Source organism: Cupressus sempervirens, chromosome 1, assembly GCF_028749045.1.
Source record: "Cupressus sempervirens isolate cs-2001-9-10 chromosome 1, ASM2874904v1, whole genome shotgun sequence".
NCBI lineage: Eukaryota > Viridiplantae > Streptophyta > Pinopsida > Cupressales > Cupressaceae > Cupressus > Cupressus sempervirens.
In genome coordinates, this window is record NC_143118.1 from 671519590 (window position 1) to 671544994 (window position 25405).

Consider the following 25405-nt stretch of genomic DNA (forward strand, 5'->3'; position numbering starts at 1 on the left):
CATTAGTAATAAATTGTTGAAATTGTCTAGGAAGACATTTCTTTAAAATAATGGTAATTAATTTAATATCAGTGAGAGTAACACCTAATCCAATTAGTTGACTTTTAATATAACCAAATTTAAGTAAAAATTCATTCATAGATTTGAAATTAATATACCTTAAGTCTTCCAAATTGTCTTGCAATTGAATCTTGCATGATTCAGATGGCCTGTCATACGTTTGCTTTAAAATATCCCAAGCTTCATGGGCATTAGTGCAATGAGAAATTAGAACATATAAATCTAGGTTAAGAGATATGCCAATGAGGCCAAGGGCTTCTTTATTTTTAGTATTCTATGCATTTTGTTCATCTTGTGTAGTTGAGGTACTAGGAACTACAGAAGGGTCAGTAGCAACATCTAAAATATGCTTAAAACGAAATATAAATGAAAGATGATTTTTCCAAGCATGATAGTTTGAGTTATTTAACTTGATTTCTAAAATTAAAGTCGACATGATTTAAAAATTACGTTTAAAATTTAAATAATAGATTTGAAATAAAAAAGTGAGACTTATTATCCACAAGAATGTTAAATAATTATTAAGATATTTAGAGAGTCAAAATCAAAAACTAAAATATTCCCTGCAAAACCACTGGTCAGATTGAAAAAACAAGAAAAATAAAAATTTGAAAAATTGAAAAAATGTGTTACACACAGAGAGAGATAAATTTTTTAATTTAACTCTATTTTTAATAAAATTTAAGGAGTTTTTTCATTTTTATGTTTTCTAAATGCTGTTCAAATTTCAGCTAAACCCAGATCACGAATTGAGAGATATCATAAAAATACAAACTATTGTCTTAAAACTTGAAAAACAAATAATACTGCACATATAGTACAATAAATTTTGTAATACTATTCTGATACAAATAAAATTTAAAAGATTTTTTCGTTTTTATGTTTTCTAAATGCTGTTAAAATTTTAACCAAACCCAGATCATAGATTATGAGATATAAGAAAAATACAAACTGCTATACTTTCCTTTCTAAAACAAAAATAGAAAAAAACTTGAATTTCAAAAACTTAAAAAGCCTGCAACAGAAATAGGGTTACATATAATAAAAAAATTTAAAAAATAAAGAATTGTTTGGCGGCAAGCCTTCTAAAGGAGGTTAGAAAAAATAAAAAATGAAGAACTCTTTGGCGGTAAACCTTCCAAAGAGGGTTAGAAAAAAAATTTGAAGATTAAATAAAAAACCTGCAAAAAAAAAAAATGAATGAATTCTTTTTTTTTCTTCACTTCTCCTCTCAACAAAGTTTTTCAATATGGTAACCTTCACAAAAGCTCAAAACAAGGATTAGAAAGCTCTGATACCATGTTAGAAAAAGTGATTGAAATGATAAAATATAATAAAATGAAATAGCATGAAATAATAGATTTAATCCAAGAGAGCAAGAAGAGTTTTACCATACAAATGATACAAGATCAATGGAGCAATACCAAAGAGGAAGCAACACAAGAGACAAGGATTTGATAAGGGGAAAGCAAAGAAAACCCCTTGTGAGTATTATGAATGAGGCAAAAGCTTAAGAATGAGAGAGAGAAAGAAGAAATGTAGCAAAATAGCTCATTTACAATAGTATCAAAAACTTGATGTGAATAATGGAGACTAGATGAAAATGAGAGAGAAAAACACCTCTTTTAAAGAGATAAGAAAGGAGTTGCATGTCTTTGCATGTGTAACTCCCATTTCTATGAATGCCACATTCATAAAAGGTGTGTGCAAAGTGTCAAGTTCCTCTTAAGGAGGAATATCTATTTTCCTTATTAAAGGAAATACAAAAAAGAGTTGTCCTCACAAGTGGACAATAGGACAAGAATGACATGTCCTTTACATGTGGACTAGAGGACAAATAAATAATACATAAGGGATACCTTGGTTTATCCCAATAAATAAGTAAATACAACCAAGGAAAGATTATTAATTCTAACAATTCTAAATCCGTCTTTCCCTTTTTTCTACCAGCTGGAATTTTTCTTTCATCTTTTCAAATTTTTCAATAAGACACAAAATTACTGTTTTCTCTCCCCTTTTTGTCCATGTGACCCTTCTCATAGACAATCCTAGATTTCCATTTCCATTCTCACAATTATAACACACTTTCATAATGGAGGTTTTATTTCCTATGTAGAAGGAAAGAAATGTACAATACTTTTTCCTTACACGGTACTAATATACTTACCATCACCATAGGGTTTTACTATGCCTCCTCACCTTAATAGATATTTTTTAAATTGGAGAGTGTCAAACTATTCCCTCTAGCCACTAGCACCCAATACTGGTTTGGCTGCTAGCGAGGGTTTGGTCGGCCTTCTTCATCCAAAGGTTTCAATTGGCATTGGCAATCTCTCCAGAGGGAGAGAGGAAAAGAAGAATGAGGATACACTCATATTTGGTCACTTTCATATCCAAAACCTACTCGAGAACTTGGTTAAAGAGATAAGAGATGATCTAGGCTCTCCATGGCTCTAACGGCTTGAGTTCCTTGTTCTAAATTTGGCCCTTTTTATTGTCAACTTATTGCTTATGTTTAAATTTACATAATATTATGTTTTCTCTGGACGCTGTCCATATGACTTGGTTTGTATAATTAGAAGTTCAATTTTTTCTCATTTCCTCCGTCGTATTCTGTTGGCTACGTTTCTTAAGTAGCCTTTCTGCAATGGGCAATAGCATTTCTTCCCATTCTTCACCCTCGCTTTCTGATCGCAATCCCTCCTTTCATTATCTTCTTCCAACTCCACCATATCATGCTTTCATTAATCGCCGGGGAAGTGATACATAGGAATATATTGCAAGCTTGGTCTTTCGCAGTGTTGAGAATAGAGGATTCAAAGTGCTTCCGGAAAAAAAATGTATGTACGAGCTGGAGAATACATTCCCCAAGCTCTAATTTAAGCAATGCGCAGTGAATTAGGTCATGTTGTGATCTTATTTCTCAACTATGCTCAGTCTGAGTGGTGTTTGGACTAGCTACTTTTGATCATTCAAACTGGGGCTTCAATTGTTTTCGTCTTTTGGCAGATTCGACCCTCTGACGTCCGAATGACAAAGATGGATACTATGCAAAAGCCTTCAGAAATCATAACTAGTCTCGAAAATTTGATAGTAGAATGCTTGAGAAGTGAAAGAATGCTCTGCGATGGGATCCACTTGTGCAAGGCTTTATTATTGAAGCGTAAATTGCAATTAATGTTTTACTTTGTTTGAGTTTTATCGGGCTTGGGATTGATCATTGTAATGATTTAATCCTCCGGTCGTTTAGTGAGGAAGCGGCGCTGCTGGAGAAAATCACTTAAGTGGCTCAATATATTATGTAGGCAAAATGCCATGGCAAATGATTTCCACTCGCAGCTTAAAATGACGAGTTTAGATATACATAACTTGTGAGAGTAGATGTTGTCTCGAGGATAATGGGTAACATTTGGGGTCAAATTGTGACGGTGGTGTAATTTGTAGTGATTTTCATGTATTTTTTTGCAATTCTTTCCAATGTCGTCGCAATACCTATGTTGGAGTTGCAATTGTGACGTTCCCATGAGCATAACAAAAAAGAAAAAGAAAACATGACATAAATCATTTTTCATTTGTTTTGATTGTGGAGAGCTCCATGCAAAAGAGGTGGAGAGCTCTGAATGAGGGTAGAGAGTTGTGAACGTTGGCAAGCCCTTGTGATCTCTGCATTTCATTTGTGTCCTTGCTCTACGATTTCATTTTCGTGTTGTGCCCTTGTGATCTATGTGCCCTTGCTCTACGATTTTCTTCAAGGGCAAGAAGAGGTAAATATGTAAACATTTTTTTATTTTCCTTGTAAGCATGTATGTCCCTATATTTCCTTCTAAACATGTATCTCTTTATATAGTCAGAGAGGTCTCTTTTAAGGTGCTTATTACATAATATCTCACAACAAAAAAATGATCCAACAACATACATATTCTAGAATCCAAATAATAAAACAATAAAACTCACTCAACCCATGCTAAGTGACTTATCTCAAGATCCTGCACAAAAATAATGCAGCCAATAAAAAATGGGTAGAGTTTACAAGAAAGTTTACAGAAACATATCATAGTAGATATTTTTTTAAAGAAATAAGTCATACCCCAGGTAAATTGGTCTAGTTGCTAATTAGCTAGGTTGATTACAAATTTTTGGAGAACTGTCATCAGATTAGGTATAATAAAATGAACAATCAACTATACCAAAAATGATTTAGCTACATACATATTCTAGAATCCAAATAATAAAACAATAAAACTCACTCAACCCAGTGTAAGTAACTTACCTCAAGATCCTACACAAAAATAGTGCAGACCACAAAAAATTGGTAGAGTGTCCAAGACATTTTTCAAAAACATATCATACCATATATTTTTAGGAAGAAACAAGCCATAACCCACTTAAATCGGTCTAGTTGTTGATTAGTTGGGTTGATTATAAATTCATGTAGAATTGTCATTAGATTAGGTACAATAATGCAAACAATTGACTTTACCAAAAATGATCTAGCTACATACATATTTCATAACATTGGCCTCCCCCTCATTTTACTGATAGTACAATAACATCATAGGGATGGTGAATTTTTTAAATAGATGTAGAGAGTGCATTGTTGCATAGAAATATTCATGAGGATATCTATATGGATCAAATATAGGGTTTTTCTTAGGAATTCAATGTTTCTTGTAGTATCCAACATTCATTTTATGGCCTCAAGCAAGTCTGTGGGCTTGGTAGGAGAGATCTTGGACATCTACACCATTTCTTGGGATTGAGGTTGTTCAATATTTCCATGCAATTTTTATTTTTCAACAAAAGTGGCATGCTTGCAAAGGTTTGGCATGCTTGATTCCAAGCCTACCACCACACTCTTCCAATTGGGTATTGTGTTGAATACAAATAGCACTTCTTGATTAGTTGATATTTCATTTGGAAATATTTAATACCTAACACGTTCTTATCCTAATATTTCTTTTATCATTGACCTTTATGTTCTTACTTTTCTCATGATCCATATGAGCCAGTGGCAGACTATCAAATGCATTTTGAGGTAAATACTATTCATCAAGTGACTCTTGCATCATTGGCTTCGAAGATTTAGATTGGGTTTGTGATTATGATGATTGGAAGTCTACTTCTATCTTCTTTTTCTTTTTTAATCTTGATTTGGGCCTTATTGCATTTTTTTGCAAGAACTCTCTAATTGCATTATCATCAACAAAGGCTAAGTACAAAGCAACAATTCTTAATAGTCAAAAGGTAAATTATAGATTAATTAGTTAATGATAGAGTTTCTCTTTCCTCCTAATGGTATTATTATTCTTTTGTGTGATAATTAGAGTGCTATTCATGTTTTGTGCAATTTAGTGGAGCATCAGAGGATTAAGTGTATTGAAATCCGCATGTTCACTATATTTAACAATTGATTCAAGATGATATTCTCCACTTGGGGTACACATTGATATAGGAACAAGTTGTATGCATCTTTCTAAAGAGTTTGGCATCTCCATGCTATCTTTAGTTTTATTTTATTATTTCAATGAAGGATTTTGTCTTTGAGGGGTCCTCTTGAGGCCTCCCTTTATTTTACATTTCATATAGTTACATCTCTCACTTCCAGAGAGGGTTTTTGGACCACATGGTTTTGCTCCTTTTTCTTCACTTTGAGAGGCTTCCATTGTCCAAGGATGCTTATAAGGTATTTTGTTGTTAGGACCTATTCATGCATTTCATGCTTAGAGAGTTTGCAATCTTGCATTAAGTAATTGCCTACATGTTCAAGAATATCATCATAGACATTTTTATATATAATCAAGAGCATGTTTTTACATTCATGCTCTAACTTAAGTTCACTTAATCGAGCCTAAATTTATAATATTCCAGTCTAGTTGAGTTGTAGTTTATGCATTGTGCATATCATGCACTTCTAACTTGCACATCTAGCTCTATTATACTATAAATTTAGTTTGAGTTAGCTCTTGCATATTCTTAGGACTAATTATTTTCTTTAAAATAAATTGACCTCTTCATTATAATTCATATTGTATATTATTACTTTTTAAAGGAATATATCAATTATTTCTTACTACCCATTCTTTTAGAAGGTGTTTTTATTTATTATCTCATCCTTTGGTGCTTGTAATGCAAACTTCAATAAGTTGATCATAAAGTTTTTGGGCCTTTTAGATGTGATGGCATAGTTTACTTGTCCTTAAACTACTCCAAAAAATAAGCTATATCCAAATAATCTATTTTTTCCACTAATTTCAAAATATGTTATAGCTAGCATTTCCAATTTTAATTATGGGTTTTTTCATATTGAAATGTGGTTTGAAGGTAATGGTTTGTAAGCATGGGTACTCTCGGTTCAACTCTTTTTTTTAAAGTTTTTATACATGGCTATATCTTTAGAGTGTTTAGATGTCATTATGTATTTGGATATGGCCTATTGGAACCCTTCCATTTTCAAAACATTATGCAAGACATAGGTTTTCCAGGTAAGTCTTTTGAGTGAATGAGATACATATAAAAGTAAAGTAATCTTTAAAATTAATAATATTATATTATGTTTCTCATTGTCTTTTTATTGATTTAGGTGTGCACTAACAAAATACACAAAATGATATTACATTGTAAGCACGGTTGTCTTTGATATTATGTTTAATTCATAATTATAATTAGATACTACATGACTCCCTATTTGAATTTCATTCCCTCTATTTTTTGCTGAAATTTTATGTACCAAGATTTTACTTTGTGCATACTTTGGTTGTTATAAGTATATGATGATTAGGTCATTTAGTATTTCATTAGATAGAATCAGACACACAAATTACTTATTTAATTGAACTTCTTTTTGAGTTTTTTATTCATATACTTACAACCACTTTCCTTAGTGTTATCCTAAGATGATATGGGCTTTTCTATGCATCATAAAAATATGGAGAAAGAAATTGAAAATTTATTCTACAATATATAACAATAGAGAAACAAGACAAATACAAAAAGAAAGGATTTAGGTTGGTTGAAGATGGAGAAATATTTTCTCAAGTGAAAATTATTTGAACAATCAATTATTCCCAGCTAGCAGGATCAAATATAGTTTTTCAAGGTGATAAAAATTGCATATGTAGATGCATCACTTGCATGTTGGGCATAAAGTGTATTCCCTAACTTATAATGAATGGTTGGATATAAAGGATCCATACACTGGCCCAACAATGGAATCTAGGGATGTTGAAGAATAAATTTAGTGAAGAGTTGTGTTCCATTACCTCTAAACCTCTAAACATATTGAGAGACATTTTGTTGTTGTTATTGAGGCCCTTTCAAATGATGATCAAATAGGGCCCTAAGGATCAAATGTCTTGGACATTAATTTGAGCACCCAAGATCATAATTAAGGAATTCAAAGTCATGAGGATGAACTAGGTGAGATAACCTCCCTACCATGGCTTTCAAAGTGAATGTGATGGGGAAAAATAATAATATCCCAACCCATTATGAGTTAGCAAGGTAGATCTAATATTAACATCACATTCTTGCTTTTGAGCTAACAGTTCTTAACGTGCATTTTCTTGTAAAACATTAATTTTTTGGAACAATCATAAACTCTCAGAAAATGAATTCTTATTTTCTACTACCATTGATGGGCTTCCTTTGAACAAAATCTAAACAAAGAGGCCTAATTATGCCAAATTTTTCTTTCAATACCATATGTGCAAATATAAACATTAAGTACACCATGTCTATTTTTTTTTTTTGTAGATAGACACATTAATTACACAAAAAAATTCTTTGAAAAGTATATGTGTAGATATAAACATTAATTAGATGATCATCCTGGTGCAAATGATATCAGTACTAATCATGATGATGAGAAGGATGAGGAGGAGCAGGATGATGATGATGATGATTATAACCTTTCACTATTTATAATTCATATTTGATGCTAATAGTAGATGTAATTTTGAGTAAATGTATCATGAATTTTTTGGCTAACATAAGACAATTAATTTACTATTGCAAAAACATGAAGGGCTTTTATGAGAATCCCACACAGTCTCATGGATCATTATGTATAAGTCAACACACTAAATAGAGATTAATGTCTTTTACCATCTATAAAATATCTCTCTCATTGACACCTATCTCTCTTATTTCATGGAGTCTAGGTACCAGCGAATAGGTATTTGTCAGATTTATCTTCCTCGAGTGAGGAAAATGTAGGAATGGAAGAAGAAAGTGAAACATTTAGTATGTCTAAAATCAAGGAGATCAACTTGAGGTCAAAATATCAGAAATAAATTCAATAAGTAGGGTCATGTTCTTATGATGATGAGAGTAAAGGTGACTTTGATGTGCCCTTTAGGTACAAACATCTACTGAAGCAATGGGTCCCCAATGACCTTCCTCCACTAAACACTCATTTTTTTGCTGGAGAGAGGACATATCGCATAGGACTATCCTCATTACATGGTTTAAGCCTATTTTCCATGGATGGCATAAAGGTCTCTTAAAAGAAGGTTGTTGAATTGATGGAGTATGTTAGACCCTGCTATGATTATAGTGGTTGGATGCATATTATTAGATATTTAATAATAAAAGTATGCATGGGTATGGATTGCAGAAAATTAAATATAACATAAAGTTGGTGATCAAAGTAAAATAATAGCTATAAACATTGATGGAAGGCAAAAAGCACCAGGAAATATTTTAGGTTTTATAAATAGTACATGACTTGCATCAACTAAGAAGTGACTCAATTTCATCTTTGAGGTAGGTGAGAGAAATCACATATTTGTATGTGTGATAAAATCAATACATGGAGGTAAAGAGCTTCTTAATGATTACAATTTGAATCACATAGATAAAAACAAAGCTACTATCATAGGCAAGGTGGTATGTACTATGCACATTTAAAATCAGCTCCAAGTAATGAAGATAAAAACACCATTAAATTTGTATTCTTTTTGCTAACTTAGAATAATAACACATTTATTTTAACATGTCTCAATGATTTTTTTGAAATGCATAGCTACAGTATGGATCGACAACCACAAGATACACATGGTGGCAATGGTTCCTCTTCCTGATAGGTAAAACTCATTGTAGTTGTACCAATTAGATACAAGAAATATATTAATGCATATTTTGTATTATTTTCTTCTTCAGTACTTGAATTGATTTTGAATATAGAGCTAATAATATTTCTCTCGCAAATGAATGTTGATCAGAAAAGGTAAAGGGAAAAGTAGTCCATCAGAACAAGGAGTTGCATGATGAGCTGGCTGAATTTATTATTGATTTTGGTTAAGTCCCTAATCCTGCAGTTGCATTGAAAACATTAATTAATAATATAGGAAGAAAATAATCACAATTGGCATTAAGTTAAGCTCAAACTCCTACATTAGACAATATGATTGATAGGTTGGTGAACCTAGTTCACACATATATAGTAAGTATTAATGTAGTTTTCAATTATAAAAAAGCTTAATAACAATTTTTATAGTATACTATTTTATTTATTTCATTAAATAAAATGCATGTGTTATTTTTAGATGATGCTAAGGGCATTTAGGGGTGATCCCCTAGAGGATGATACTTCAAGTGGTTCAGGTACATCATATGTTCTATCCTACACTTGTGTTTTACTCAAACAATATATTTTTTGAATAGCTCTAAAAATATTGTTTTATTGTGTTATAACAATCTAATTTTCACCTCCTACCATTGATCCTCCATTCACTATGCCACCTGCTACAAGGAATATAACCAAAGAGGCACTGCTGAGTACAAATTTGCAACACATAGCTTAGCAACAAATGTAGTGGCACCACCTATTGGTAAGATGATTCCTCTTTTTACCTCTCATTTTTCATGTGATTATTTCACTTGAATTATTATTTCTTAGGGAATAATTCTTAATATTGGATCCATTTTATGAAAGAGGTGATGAGGACCTTCTTGGTTGTTCCCATGTTAGATGTATAAGACCATTAAAGAATTGTGATCAATTGCTTGTTAGCAATGAAGATAGTCTTCCCCTAAAAATACCCCAACTTCTAGGTACTTTAAAGATTGATCCTTTCTTTTACTATACAATCTTATACTCATAATCCATTTTACTAACCTCTTGTGTAGTCCCTTGCAATAACTACTAATTGCATTATTATTTTGTAGGGAATAATATATTTTATGAAAAAACTTAATTATGAATGTTTGTGTATATTTGGGACAACCATATGCACAAGGTATCATATTTTGATTTCATTGCTAGATCATGTTTCCTTAATTTTATTAATTTATTCAAGTAAATTAAAAGGTAGCTTTAGTTCATTTACGAATCTAACATTTTTTACCTTTTCTTAACAATCAAAAGAGTTAAAGGACTAAATCATTGATGCCATGATATCACTTTTTGGACCCAATGTTTTTCAAAGACTTAGGCTCCTTCAGAAAGAGGACAAGCTTTGAAGTATATTAGGTTCAACTACAAGACCCAAATGAAAAAAAAAAAACCCTTGTTATTAGTGGTCCCCCTATATTCCCATTATTGAGTGGGAGAATCTTATAAAGGATGCCACTAAGATGAAAGCAAGAGATGATGGAGAAATGGTACCACACAAGGAAAGAGGGTATATCATTATATTAAGAATGAAATTATGTAATAATTACTCTTAATAATTAGGTGATCTAAAATAATTCAAACTTTACATAGGTTTCCTAACACATCAAAGGCAACATAAGAAAGAAAATAGAAGCATGGGCAACACAAGCTTGGCTTGGGTGGACATTCAAAACTTGTTGCATGAGTTGTAAGTATAACTATATGAAAAATTAAATGTAAATATTTATAAATTGTAAAAAATTAGGTCTTGATGATTTTTATTAAAAAAAACTGATGACACAAAGCAAAAATGCAGTCCATGGAATTTTAAAAAGAAATCTCTGAAGAGGACAAACGATTAGGCTACACAAAAGGCTATACAACTATCGCTGAATGACTCTGAGAAATAAGTGTGCAAGTTCTTCTGTTGGATCAGTCAATGAGGTAAAGAAGTCAATTGATTTTTATTTCAAACTGAATACTTTATAAATTACTATATTTGATATTAAGTTCCAAAAACATAAGTCATTATATTCATTTAAAGTAAGGAAACAATGAATATATATTTATTTAAAACTTTAAAGTGAATATATTTATACATATTAAAATGAATGATTAAGATTTGTCTATATTTTTCTTGTAGTTATATGTATATATTGCTGAAAAATGCACTAATTATTTACATTGGATTGCAGCCCACCGATCCTAATACATCAACTAAGCACCGTGGAGTTGGCGATTCGAATGTGGATCCTAGTACTCAAGGTATATATTTTCCATTCAATTTTTATTTCTGAGTTATTAATACAAGTAAATATTTTTAATTGAGTTTGGTGTATTAATACAAATTTAACTATAATATGTGTTGGGATTAAAAAAAATCTTGAATCGTAGTTGCAAGGGATGGAGAGGTTGTTCCTAATGAGAGTGTTGAGGTCAAATCTAATGGGAAAGATGAAGTGGTTGTACAAGGTAAAGAGGGCAACAATGTTCTTTCAAATCTTTAAATTCTCATTTTTTTAAAATTCAACCATTTTTTTTGTTATTACAGAGGACATTCCTTTACAAAGGACAATGAGTACACGTTCATGAGTGAGAAGAAATATCAATGACAACATGGATATGCCTTTGTAACAATATAGGGAAGGACAAAAATAAATAAATAAATAAATGTTTCATGTAACTTATGTAACTTATTTGATAATGATTGATGTTTACGTATAGATATTTTATTTATGTTCTATAAAATATTCATGTGGATATTCTAATGAAACTGTGTTATTGAATGTTATCATATGATAATTCATGAATGTTATATTTTATTAATAGAATGAATGAATTTTAGATGTTAACAGGGAATTTAGATATTGGGGGGCGTGGGGGTGCATGGGGCCAAATGAGCTTCCACCTTCTTGTGGTTAGTCATGATTAGTAGAGATTATTAAACTATTCTCGAAACCAAGTGAAGCTCAACATTAACCTATGATTACATAACAACTAACTATGTGAATCTTTTGGTTTTAGGCAATGCAAAAGGACGCCATAGTCAAACTCATTTATTTACGAAACTTAGTTGTAGTGTATGAAGTATTTGAAAGAATGGTTTACTATGGGATTGCCTCAAATAAGTCCTCTCTAATGTATTCTATTGTTTGTATTTATCTGCAATCATATTTAATTGCATTTGATAACTATTATTGTAAATTGGGAGACATGAAGAATAATATGAATAGTGGAAACAAATGATATTAGATCATTCTAAAGCATATATTAATTTGTGAACTATTTTCATTATTTCTTTTGATTGAGATGATATGTTGAATAATATTACAGGGAGGGAGTAGAGGATCATAACATTCAATCAAAGATTTGTCTTCAAAACATGGACAAATTAGCAAAGGAGACCACCACAATATGTCATGTACTTGAACCTATGTTTCATTTTTTTGATAGTAGGAAACACTAGTCCCTTCAGAATCAACTAAAACTATGTTTTTTAGATGACATGCAATAGTTAATGGAGAAAGTAGGCAACATTTATAATTTCACACTTCATAATTCATTTTGCAAATTACAATATGCAAAAGATAAACTTCATTGGCTACATCTCTAGCTAGGTTTATATATGATATCTACTGATTTGAATTTTGAATTTTACTTTCAAAATACGTTGGTTAAATTATAATTTATATGTGAGTATTTTGATTTGTAGGCCATTCTAGTCATTTTCTATTGTTCATACCCATTAAAAATCTTGATCAAAAGAATGTTGTACATTAGTGAATGTTTTTGGGAACTCTTGCCAATATTGAAACTTTGAATTCTCAGATATTTGTAGGGATTGTGAAAAATTCTTCATTGAATTAATACTTAGCCAAGAATAATATTAGAATTCTATAGGACTATCATGCTTCATAGAATATCGTAAACATTTACTTGGCAGCAGTGTCATCAATGACTTGTTATTATTTAGTGCATTGGAAGCCAAACATCATCATATTTCTTTGGAACTCGACAACAAACATTCATCCACACAAGAATGACATCTTATCTAGTGATGGTTACTAAACAATATGATTGTGAATTTGTAAATAAGGTTGAGATTGATTCTTCCTTCATCATAGAATAGAATCATTGATTACTTTCTTTGTCAAGAAAGAACTAAATTTTTTAATGTTCATTATATTAATTGATTCACACATGCTTCACAGGAGATTCTATTCATATATTTACCAACCTCGTGGCTATCCATCCTACACCCGAGTTACTCTGTGATCTTGCCTACAATAGTTTGATTTTGGAGTATAGCCATTATCTCAAGAAAGAGTAGAAAACTCTTGAGATTCTTGAGTTTGTATAGATAAAAATCATTAGAAATTATTTCAAACTCCATAGAACTTGACATCATAAAAGAGGTATTTCTCTAAATAATTTTGATCTTTCTCTTAACTAGTCTCTGATACAATGTTACACATATCATTTAAGATCAAAGTCCTAATTATTCATCAAGTTTGAAATCACCAAAAAACAAAATGAGAGAATATTAAAATAGATTTCAATATCTCTCTTAGCTTTGAGAAATTAGTATAAGTATTTTATGAAGGAGACATTTCATGAAAGGACATGTCTCCATGATGTGGAGCCATGTATGTTCATGACATGGTTTCACTATTAACTATTCAAATCATAACATTGGCCTAGATCACATTTGTTAACTTTAACCAATATTATTATAAGCTTAGGTCATTGGTATGCATAGAAGAAGAATGGAAAATACACCTGATCCCTTTCACGTATCAACATTATTGTATTTGATCCTTTCTTGACTAATTTTATGCATGAATATCAGATCTTTACTCGATCTAATACAATTAAAGGATGGAAATCAGTAATATTTTGATCCCCTCCCAAATTTTATTTATGGGACTTGTCTAAAAAATAAATGTGGTTGAAGCTCTATTAAAATAGAAAAAAAAAATCTTAAACACAAAATATAGAAAAAACTATATAACACAACTTTGTTACAATAGAAAAGAATCTCTTTTATTCCTTTCTCAGCCAACAAAATTTTCTAGAATTTTCTGGGCATGTATTGGATAATACTAAACAAAGAATGGTGCTTTGACTATTTTTTTGTCATATATCATATATATATAATGTTGAAGAAGAGATGGCCAACATTGTCCTTGTGCCCTTTCCATATGACAATTTAGATATTTTTAGCCCTTGAGATACCACTTTCTCCATTGGTTAAGTACATAAATATGAGTATTGCATTCTAATATTTAGTCATTATGATGGCCTTTGATATTTCTAGAAATAATAAATCTTTCGCAACTAATATATACCAAACCGATTACAACAATAATGGATTTGATACCAATGTGATGTAGAGGGGATTGTGGATTAACTATAAAAATGCATTTTTTCTTAACAAGATCGTAATGACCATCCAATATTTTACTCATTAGTGGCCTTTCTAAGGTATATAGCAAGACAATCCAACAATTAAAGTGGTAGAGTTACAAACTCTCCAACCAAACAAACCTTGAACCATTTTCCTTCACAAGGACAACCTTTCCACAAGCACTTTACTAACTAGGATATAATCAAATTATAATTTCTCATAGAGGATGATGTATTTATATGTTACTTAGACCCAACATGTAATCATAGATACTTTGGTTCTTTTCCACAAAAAAACCCACAATCTAATTTGCTATAGTAAGGGGTAAAAGAGACACAATAAAATTAGCCTTCCTAATAAGATATTTAAATTTTTCCTCCTAGAAATCCTAAAAAAACCCCAAATTAAATTGCATATTTAGAAGCTCTTTTTAGGATATGAAATAGTATCAAAGAATGGGAATTTGATTTTTCTCCTAACTCCCCTCACCTAGATTGAGAAAAATTAGGCTTGATTTGCAACTATAGGACCAACTCGCTCTATAAGTTAGTATTGAAAATATTTTCTAGACATGTCTGTTACTAAGAAAAAAATCCTATACCCTTGATGGTATAATATTTATATGTATCATTGTTGATAAAAACCTTTATATTATATTGTATGACATAAGGAGAAGTGTTATGAAAGAAGTGCTACTGATATACTTATAATTTTCTCCAAATTCCATTAACGTCTGATATAAATAGATCACTAGATTCTTAATCTTGTATTTACATTCTCATTGGGACTTATTTTTACTCATCTATTGATTGTTTACTAGTATATTTTCCAATTTGCTTCTAGTGTTTTCACATCATTCTTTCTTTGTTTCTACCCAATTGGACCTATTTTTTCTCATCTCAAATGCATCCATTTGGCATAGAGTAAAATTATTTGTTAGACAAAGAATTTTTATTTTGTGGATTAATATGTTTTCAAGAACAAGAAATAACTCCTTGTGTTGTTGTCATTGTAAAAAAAAAGTGCATCACACAAACATTGATCGAGGATATTATTTCCTTTTACCCCACAAGTTTTCAAGATGGGGAGGGTGGTAAGGGACACAAACTAAAATAAGGAAATCGATAGAAGTATATAAAAATTATTTTTTAATTCCAAACAAAAGAATTATTCACTTTTTTTACCTAATTGTTATTACAAGATTCATATAGATGTAAAAATTTAATGAATATGATCATTATAATATTCAAGTATTATATAGATAATTATAATAAATTATTAAGAGAGATAATTCTAGTATGAATAGTAAAGTCACTCAAGTAAATAATTATTTTTTAAAGTAGTTGTTAATGTTTTATGAGATCTGGCATTGAGAACAATTACTACTTGCTTGTTAATTTAAACTAAGATCTCATCATTACCCATGTCCTGTTGATTAATTTCCCACACTTTAACTAGTCATCTACATGAATGTACATTAATTTCCTTCTCTTTAACCCAAACCCCTCAATTTTATTACAAAATGTTCTTCTACTAAAACAAGCATATCATGCCATCTTAGGGTTTTTTTGGTAACAGGTATTTTTCTCTCTGCGTTGCATGGCTTCCAATTTTATTATCTTTTAAAGCTCCCAATGAGTCTGCTTTGCATTTATTCTTAAACACTATATTTTGGTCATCTGCATTTGCTTCTATTTCAATTGGTTAAAATTTGTTACAATGTTTAATAAAATTTCAATTTAATTGTACAAAGAATTATATTGTTATTAATATGCAAGAGAGCTAAGGAGTTCAAATAAATAATTCCTTCATCCAAGCACTAAAATCAAGATTAGCAAGTAGCGAACAAATTATAATATAAAAGAATTCATTTTTTGGGCTTAAAGAAATAGGAAAACTTAGTTTATTCAATCATTACTTTGATGTATTTATTTTTCTTCTAGTTCTAATATATTTACATGTAATTGTGAGAAGGGCAAGATTTGTTGTTTTGTTGATTTTAGAATTAGATAATTTTTTGGTTGTAAATTGTTTCCTTTCATGTAAGAATGAATAAAAAAACCTAGAAAATAAAGGTTTCCTTTCATGTAAAGTCACTCTAACCTAAAATTCCACTTTAATCTTTTCTCTATGACATCTTCATTTCTTTTTCATCAGCATGCAGTCTTGGACAGTGGAAAACCATTCTTGATATCATGGGGTATAAAGCCACCAAAAGAAGAAAAGTTTACTTATGACTAATTATCAATCACACACACCTATTGGACCATTTGGTTGAACTCTTTATAGTGTTTTGTGTGATTGATGACTAGGAATACAAACCTAGTATACCATTAAATCCTACCCCTTTAGTGTGCTTCACAATAAGGGAAATAAACCTTTTTAGGTGAATTGACCCCTCTCTTTGTATATGTAGACCATTTCATGAGTGAGAGAGTTCATATGTTGTCATATTTTTGAATACCATGAAATATAAGACTTTGTTAGAATCTAAATTAAATTTGTAAATCATAATCTTGCACTATTGAACCTACGTGATCAAATGAAGTGAAGACAACACCTATTGCAGCTCAATCGAAGATATGTACCCATCTTCATTCCTATCAAAGACTCTAAATTCTTCCCTCACATCCTTCAACTTGACTTATATCTCTTCATCTTCATTAATGAAGATTGACTGATATAATTTCACAAATTGATGAAACTAGATATACCTACAATTCATGTCTTCAAATTTGCTAAGAGAAGTCAATGTAAATCTGAGATCTTATTCTAAATTTGGTATTTGAAGTTTGCATAATAAGCCACTAACTTCACCAAAAATCACAACCCCATGAACATTCTCATCTATAATTTCATAGACTTTTGATCTCATCAAGATTGGCCATTAATTTTTTAATGGGAAGACAATAGAAATTAAAATAAGTAGGAAATACTTGTATAATTTGAAATGATGTAGCTTGTTATATGAATGTAGTTATAGCATGAGTGAAATAATTTTTCTAAAAAATATTTTAGCAGGTCATTAGAATTGTGACAAACTAATTTGATAGAACAACGTATAATGATCGACATTTATATTGCATAGTTGTCTCCATTGTGAAGGCTAATATAACGGATATCTATGATACTCATGGCACTACTATCATAAAATGTTGCAATTGTGACGCCAACTCTAATGGCTAATTTTTAGCCTTTCAGCTTGTGTTTCTCTATTGCAATGGCATAGTGAAACTTTTGGTTGGGGGGGGGGGGGGGGGGGGGGGGGGGTTGGCGGGTGTTGAATCAAAAGTAATACCTTTTTGTTCTTTTCAAATCCTTAATAACACATAACTAAAATTAACATGCATGCAAGTAAATATAGAAACATACATGAAATGAAAGCATGCATCCACATATGACACAAGATATTTGGTCAACCAAAAACCCTTCAAGAATAAGGAGGTAAAACTGGGGTGGGGATGACACCCACAAAAATTACTGCAGCAATGAGTTTAACCACTTCTGATGATTTTCCATGTTAAAGGCCTGCCCTATTAAAGGCTTTACGCTGTGTCAATAGCGAGCTATTTAAAGGATTTACAAATACTTTACATGAAGTGTCACCCTGTTAAAGGATTTACATATAGGTTGTTAAACCCACCTAATTTAATAGGACTTTCATGACCTTCTCCAAAGGTTCTCCTACCTAGCTGTTAAGCTAACCTATCAACATAGGATTTCAACCACTAATAAAATTGTGAGAAAGTATTAGAACATTTGACTTGATTGGATGTAATCTCTAATTTCTTGGTTTAGGTACTTGATCTGCTCTTCCTCTTCTGATCTCTAATAGATTTGATCTCCTTTATATCCATTGCTCTGTTCTGATTAGCAAGATGTATAGATGTTGCCCCTTTCACTAAGTCTTTGACACCTTTAGTGATTGTTCTATTCTTCAATAACTTGGCAACTCAAAAATCTTGTTGGCTATAACCTCTATTTCTTCAACTTCTTTCACAATCGTGTCATGGTCTCCTTATATAGACTTAGGGTTTTTTATGCATTCACAATCATAAGGTTCTCGCTCAAATCTTTTCATTTCACCTATTGGCTGCATGATGTCTCTAAATTTCTGATTGGCTGCATGTTGATTTCATAGGTAATTACAAGGATTCAATCTTATCTCCTTATCCTTTTGTGAGTCATGCATAATCATTTTACATCTTAGTTTGTTATGGCACAAACTCTTATATTGATCCTATGTTACTTGACACATATAGTATTACTAATGCTTGGCACATACTATTTCTGGACTACTCGACATCAACTATGTTTCTTGATTTTCTTAGCACTTTTTATATCTTGTATTGCTCGACACATGAGTGTTCTTGGATCACTCGGCACATGAATACTTCTGAATCACTCGACAACTATTACATTTCCTGTTACTCAGTACATGAACTTTCCTGAGTAGCTTGGCACATACTATACTGTAACTTTCTCGACACCAACTGTGGCTCGACACCTTTAAAATTCTGGCTCAACATGCATTGTGTACTCAACATATGTAGTGAAAATGTTTAAGTGTGTTGACACTCAATTATCAAAACTATTTATTTGACCAACAATTACAATGGTTTCCTATCACAATTGTGACAATATGGCAACAAACTCTTGGACTTGGATTCTACAAAATTGTGATGATTTTTTTCATACCAATTGAAATGGACAAGTTTTCTATGACAAATTGTGATGCCAAAAGTTTGACATCTATCCAATTACGAGTCAATTCTTCATATTGTCATATGGGAAATGGGTGGCCATTGTAATTGCGATGGCCTATCATTGAAATTTGGGTCTAAATATAGTAGTGTTAATTTAGAAAAATTAAATCAAATTGATTATTTAATGTTTTTTACCATGCATCTCTTGTGTACACTTCTTTGTCTGATGTTTCCTTTAGTATTTTCCATCTATCAAATCACATTTAGTGTGGGATTTTTTAGGGCAAGTTTATAATGGCTACAACCAGCTATGACTAGGATGTTTTTTAGTGGTGAATATTCATAATTTAGTAAATATAGGGATTTCTCAGTGTTGATTTTTGAAACTTTTGAGCCATTACATGGTGGGCCAATCACCTCACATTATCAGGGTTAGTAGGTCATTAAGTTCCTTTCAATCATCAAGAATAGATTCACATTTGACTTCTTTAGTATTATTATTTTTCTTTCATGTAGCTGACTTATTTATTCTAATTGAAGTCACGTTTACCATCCCTCAATGTAAAATTTTAATTCCCTTCAGGTATCTTCATATATACTTCCAAATTTTGGGCATGTCGCACAAGAGATCGTAAAGAGGGATCCTTTGTAAAAGCTATTATAATATGCTCACTACCAATAGTAAGTGCAAATGTATTCTACTTTTAGTTGTTAAAAAATTCTAAATTTCATGATTTAGGTAGTGACTCTAAATTGTTCATTGTTTTAATCACACTTAGTTTTAGAACCAATGAAAATAATGTATCTCATGGAATTTTATGTACCCCTCAAAGAAACATAATAATTTCCCATCCCTACATACATTCTAGTAAGAGGTCCTAACTCCTTGGTTCCTCATTAGTGATAGCAATCATAAAATAGCTGTCCACTGCCACATATTAAAATCATAACAATGTTTGTCAATTATCATGATTGCTAGAAATAACTAGGTTGGAAATTTTGTTTTGAAAATGGTTGAAATCTATGGCACAATATGGTAAAGACATAGGAATTTTTTTAGTATTGATCAATTTAAATATTCAATCTAGAGTTTATTTATTTATTTTGGGTTTAGAAGATGAAAACATACCTTTAACATACTATCAATCTTGGATCAGTTAGAGGACTTTGTTGAAAGATTGTAATTACAAATAAAGAAATTTGAAGAAGTTTAAAAACCATATTGTAAAGTACTTTCAATAGCTAGTTTTTCAAACATTATGAAGAAAAAATTATTTGTTCATTCGATATAGATAGAGAAATAAATAATGAAATTGTATAAGACTTAAAAAGGTGTTCTTTCTTGAAAGATAGAATTGTGAACATGAAACAATGCTAAGAGGAAACTAAATGTGAGTTTGAAAGAAATAGAACTAATGACAATGGGTAATGAAAGGGGTTGGAAAAAACAAAAAACAAAAATAGGGAGTACTAGTATTTTACATTAGATGATTTAATGGATTCTACATCTTCAGAGGCAAGCAAAATTCATTATTCATTTTTTGATATTATAGTATTTCACAAAGAGCAATTAACAAAGTGATCAATAAGATATGTATTTGGGATTTCAGTAATCTATGAAGTTTATACAATTGGGCCTATCTAATTTGATATAGTAGTTATACTTCCATACTTATTCAGAAAAAAACAAGGAAATTATCATACTTATTTCGATCAGTTCATAGAATTTGATTTGTAATAGTTATCTTGAGAGAGAGAAAGAGTTACCTAGCTTGAATGATATTGTAAGTAGTCATCAAAGACTGTAATGATATTATAACGAAAAAAAGAATATACAAAAATTGAAAGTAGAGTAAAGAAAAATTGAAGGCAGTGATCAATGAAAGAATGTTAGATAAGAATTCTTGTAATATCATTACAAGTTGTATCCATCCTAATAACACAATTTTCTTCTTATGTTTTACTATATATCAAATCGAAAGAACTCAATTGGTAATTGGGATATCAACTGGTAATGGAACCTAGGCTGGAAGTCACCCATTAAGATGATCTGGTAGATATATTTTCATGTTAGAAATACAAGAAACCTAATAATGAAAGTTTATCTTCGTGTAAGTTTTTATTTCAATTTTATGTCTTTATAGATTACAAATTTATAAAAGGATACCATGATGCTTTCATGGAAAACCAATGGATGTAATGTAATGCCCCGTCAAGGGATCCAAAGAATTTTACTAAGTTTTCCAAACAAATTTTTTTTTAAACATGAAAGATAAAACCATTCATAACATTTGCGGAAGCAATAGCAACAATTCAAATAAAAATAAACATAACATATATACATAACAAGCTACATTCTTTAAAGATCCCTTAACGTTGTATCACATCTAAATTAAATATTCATCTAACATCCCATCCTTATGAAATAACAATGATACATCCAATGTACTTAAACAATATACAAGTGTCCTTTTGTAATTATATTTTAGTTTAGCTCAATCATCCACTGTACATATCACAGGGTATGAAAAGCTTAAAAGAATAAACATCCAAGTAAATAAAGTACATCATCATCATCTAATATTAATCCATGATGCAATAACATAAATGAAACCACATATCATACATGATACATCATCACAAAAGATATAAACATCCATCACAAAAGATAACCATATATCACAAACATAAATAAGTGCACGGTTCCTCCCAACCATAAATAGCATCATTAGACCATTGTGGATCCTAACCATCCCTCCGTGCGTAACATTCCAAAGAACCGAAGAGATCATCAGTATTAACATAGTAGGAATGTCACTCCTAAAACATCCTACTAACATCCAAAGTAAAGCATAATAAATCATCAACTAACATATGCAAAGTAAAGCAAATCATCAATATAAGAAACATACCAGTAAATACATTCATCATAAGGTATATTATCTATCATAATGCTCCAAGAACATAATGAAGAATAATTACCAACCAAAGATACTCCAACAACGGTGTCTCGGACGGATCTCAAATGATAAGAGTGAAAATACACTACCACCCGACCGCGTGGAACCTAAGTGGTCCACTCCCACCATGCTAAGGAGATAATCTCAAGTCCCAAACAAGATATCAATTCATGAAGCACAAATCTCTATAAGTCCAGGAATCCTAAAAGTATATTAACTCAAAGGTTCCATCACACAAAACCGACACCTAATTCCCAGAGGCACACAAAGACATGTAAGAAACCTCCTTTGCAAGCGGAAAATTGTCATCGTAATTATCATGTACAAGTTACCCTGGCAGTTAGCTAAACTCCACAGATCCATACTGATCTCATGTGACCACTAGTATCCTCTCATACTGACGAGGCATACTACGGAATGCACGGTCGCAACCATGCGTTCTCACTACTCCCATCCTAGCCTGTACAAGCACTCAAGGCATGGGCAAGAACATCAAAAAAATTATCTTTTTAGGTTCATTTAATCCCCATTTAGTGTGTAAATGTTATCACTTATTAACCAAACTTACAATGAGTTACCCTGGCAGCCACTTAGGGCCCTGACCCCCATTGCAAGCCACTTCTCGACACTACAAGTAGATTACCTACCCTAAGTTCATGGAATCATAAATCTCAAAATCATAAAAGATAATCCATAATAAAATCATCAAATATGCATAAAAGCATCAAATATCCATAATAAGAATCATCAAATCTCCATGAGCATCTGAAAAAACATCCATAAAAAATCATGATCACAAGAGTTCTCTATTGGCAACTGAAGGCATCATTGATAATCATAAGTATCAATTGGTTGTCAATAACCAAAATATATTTCAAAATAGATCACAATATCCATTGGTTCTCAACAAGCAACCAAGAATATCTCAAAATCATACTGATCAAAGACTCCAAAATGGTTGAGTCAAACATGTCACAACATGACATTATCAAGAAATAAATTCACATTTCAGTCCTATCATGGTGACTAGAAAGTAATCCAAGGATAACTGATCGATGACCCAAAAATGATTAGCTCAAGCATCTCAGATATATATACATCTTAGCTTCACACATGAAAGCTGAAGAACAAATACAAACATTTCATAGAGCATACAATCACATAGCCATGGTTGGGTTTATAAAGATCAAGACCAAATAAGATCAACATGCCATCACATCTCATAACCCCCGAGCCTCTGGTAACAACCTAGGACTGGTCAAGACTAGTCAACCCAAAACCCAAAACAAGAAGCATAGAAAATACATGATGCAAACACATGTTTTGGTTTACTAAATTCACATAGTTGAATAATGTGTAGGGGTTTCCAGTTTTCTATTTGCAAGTATATTTTCAAGTGTTTTAAGTTTCATCATTTGACCTACAAGTCAACCCAATTGTTCCCCGATAGCATTATGCTTCCATTATTAAGAATTACATTCTAAGAATAACTTAAGGATAAATATTTACTCATTAAATCATTTGCTTTATTCGCTAAGATCCATAGTACTAATTGATCAACTCTTCTTTATGTTACTTCTACATTTCAACATAATCAAAGGATCATTATTCATTCATAAAAGAACCAATTATCAATCTTCGGTTAAGAAGATTATAACTTAATTAAAATGATCAATTTAAGTTACCAATTAACATAGGTACATAATTCCATGACTTTTTTTATTTAATAGTTTTCAATTCAATATTACTATGTCTCACTATTAAACATCTAAGGTTATTATTCAAGTCATGAGAATAAGGCCTATCAACTTTGATATCAATATTTTACAACCTCGTTAAAAGAATCATATCAATTAAATCTTTATTACATAACATAATTATTGATTAAATCCAATTAACTTTAGTTCATTGATTTAATTAATAATTTCACAACCAAACCATCAACCCAATGAATATTTAGTTGACTAATAACTAAAAATCAACCATACACAAATGTTCATATTCATAGATCAATAATAATAACTTGCTAATATTTAATGACAACTATATTGGAAATCTTATTAATAAATCTATAATGATCACATTCGTCATGTTCCCATTTTTATTTTAATAATAACAAGTTATAATAAATCTCCAATACTAAGTATTATTATCTCAAATAAGTTTTCCCTATGTACGTTGATTCAATTAATTAATACTCCTCCAAATTATTAACCAATTCAATTTGATTAATATCTTTAACAATACTTCAATCATTAACTAATCTCCTCTAGATTAACTCTAACCAAATTTGTTGATATCTATTTAAACTATTATTTATTAATAGTTTGCTAGTCCTTACAAACATTAATAAATAATAAACTCCTCAAACTATACATACTCGATCTATAGAATCCTTCCATAAACTCATTAGTTAATATTTGGCTAAGTCTTAACTCCATTAAGGTATTCAAACGTATTAACCAATAACATAATAATTTAGTCTTAATCCAATATCATTTAGAGTTTCTAAATTTAAATCAACATAATATAAAATATTATCTTACAATTATTTAATCAATATTAAAATCAACCATTAGACTCTATTTTCTAATTGTTCTAATAATATTTTGTCTATATAAACGTTGTTAGAAAGAGATCCCTATCACAAACCAATAAGACTCATTGTAGATTTTAACATGAATAATCTCCAAATTTTTAACATTATCATCTTCATTAAACAACTCTAAAATTGTTTAATATATATTAAATAGTATTCAATATACATTATAAAAAGTTCACTATATAAACTATATTAAAATCTCTTTTCTTTTAATTTTCTCACATCCATTTACTTAGATTGACTAGTAATTAATTACACTTCTTCTACTATTAACTAATCTTAATTAAATTTGATTTAATTAGATTAGATAATGAACCATATAAAATTAATGCATATTAATAAGATTCTAATAAGGAAAGATTTCAATAATATCTTTAATTCATTCCATGCTTTGATATATTATTTTTGTGAAGTTTAAGCATAAAGAACTCTTGGTTATGGGAAATGGAGAAATATTTGTCCTTGAATAAAAACAGTCCCAGTACGACGGCCATATCTCCCTAATGAACTGTTGGATCGGGCTGAAATTTAAATATGTTAGAGAGGGCCAAATTGCACCAATTCTAATCGGAGCGA